The 2,193-nt window shown below is 30.1% G+C and overlaps 1 non-coding gene across 1 annotated transcript; it reads left to right on the plus strand.

Annotated features, from left to right (window-relative positions):
• Positions 1 to 1,308: 1,308 nt before the first annotated feature.
• Positions 1,309 to 1,397, plus strand: TRNAI-UAU (transfer RNA isoleucine (anticodon UAU)). Its single transcript is given in 2 exon segments — positions 1,309 to 1,346; positions 1,362 to 1,397. It is a non-coding gene; the product is annotated as a tRNA-Ile (tRNA).
• Positions 1,398 to 2,193: the final 796 nt, after the last annotated feature.

The following is a 2,193-nucleotide window of genomic DNA, read 5'->3' on the forward strand; positions in this document are numbered from 1 at the left end:
GCTGTATGTATTTATTAAGTTCATTTTGTGGAGGTTTTCTCCTTATCTTGATGTTGTTTCAAGATAGCTTTTATGTTAACGCATCACATATATAAAAAGAGGTATTATAAGATAGGACAAGGCAGTGCTTTAAAACACTGAGTGTATGCCTCGTTGTTCTCCTTCAATGTATTGTACAGTCATAGAAATGCCTCAAGGGCATCATCCAAAAGACAAGAAAAACGTGAAAAATTTTAACTAATGACTATATTTTTCTATAGCGTCTCAATTAAATAGAGAAATAAAATATTTTCTCGGAAAATAAATCATCTGAAAGAATGATAATAACAATAACTAGAAGCATTTATTGTTGTTTTCGCTTTTATTATTATTATTTTGTTTTATAAAAAGACCGTTTTTTTAATTATATTATATATCATTATCATGCCTTGGAAATTGCTGCACACACTTCCAAAAAATTTGTCAAAAGATAAGGGAAAAAAAGCAAAATGCCATAAAAGTCGACACACAAAAAAAAAATATGTATTTAATATTTTTTCTGTGCCTATTTTCGTATTTCTTACAAGAAAAATGAGGCAAAACTATAAATAATACCTAAGAGATTTTCTCTCTAAAACTATAACATATATTATTTCACAAACAAATATTAGTGTAATAATAATATATTTTGTCCATATTGAGAGATTTATAGTGCATAGTTATTTTGGCCTTCAATGCATAGGCAGACAGGCAGGCATGAGATCAATAATTACGACTTCGTACATCATAATTTGTTGTCAAAAAAAAAAAGGAGGGGGGAAATATAAATTAAGGAGAGAAAGAAAAATAATATTATATTTATTAACGCGGTCAAAGGAAACTAGAGTGTCGTTAAGTATTATACAATCATTATATCATTCGAAGATATTTTGTTCAAATTTTTATTTAAAAAAACGCCATGGTACTTTTTAGCTCTAATGGCGCAATCGGTTAGGGCACGGTACTTATATACAGTAAATGAGCAATCCTGAGGTTGTGAGTTCGAATTTCTCTTGGATTAGTAATATTTTTCCTTTTGTATTTCGAGAAACCGGGCTCATCCATATTGAGAAATGTTACTAGATATAAATTCATAATTGTTTTTTTATTATTGTTGTTGTTAGAACTATTTATCCAATAAGAATATGCAGGAAAGAAAAAATAATATTATACTATTTAACATGGTCAAAGGAAACAAAGTGTTGCGAAGTATTAGATAATCATTAAATTAGTAGTACTGGTAGAGATTTTTTTGGATTGTGTATTAAAAACTCGACCCCATAATTCATAGCTCCAGTGGCGCAATCGGTTAGCGCGCGGTACTTATAAACAGTATTTGAGCAATCCCGAGGTTGCGAGTTCGAGTCTCGCCTGGAGCATATATTTTTTCCCCTGTTTTTTTTTCCTTCTGTATTTCGAGAAAGCATCCTCATAAATAATAAGAAATGTTATTATATAAATTCATAATTTTTTTTATTATTATTGTTTTTGTCAGAACTATTTATCCAATAATATGCAAATAACGAAATGAGGGGGAATGAGGTGCTCCATAATGTACATATGTAAAACCGTCTACAAAGGGTATTTATGTTATATACCCCTGCCTGCCAAACAAGAATAACAAAATATGATTTGCATATACATAATATTCAAATTATATTGAGAGCAGTAGCTCGCAACCCGCGATTTGTTTGATTGTGACGCGAGCTACATATGTATAATCATTCATTCATTTAAACATATGTATTCAGTCAGTACGAAATGGGATTGGGTCCTAGTTTTGTTATTGTTATTCCTGCTTTTGACTCAACTCCACTTATTCTAAACCACGCGGTGGATATGCCACAATATATTTAAATAGGAATAATAAACTAACATCTCCGTCGTTGTTCTGTACGTGTCCTATGCAAATACATAAACTCTCTTTATTATATACTCTATACATCCAGTCAACTTTATAATAAATGGGTTGGATGGAATGAAAATAATAACTAAACTATATGATAATAATAAACATAATAGAATGCTACATTTTATAATATTATTATTATTAAATCAAGTTTTCCATTGAATGGAATTACACAAACAAAGAGAGAGAGGGTTTTTTGAATTTAATGAAATCATCAATAACAATGAGGTGTATGCTAATACCACAAGCCCAGACCTGTAGCCAGA

Source organism: Lepeophtheirus salmonis, chromosome 9, assembly GCF_016086655.4.
Source record: "Lepeophtheirus salmonis chromosome 9, UVic_Lsal_1.4, whole genome shotgun sequence".
Lineage (NCBI taxonomy): Eukaryota > Metazoa > Arthropoda > Copepoda > Siphonostomatoida > Caligidae > Lepeophtheirus > Lepeophtheirus salmonis.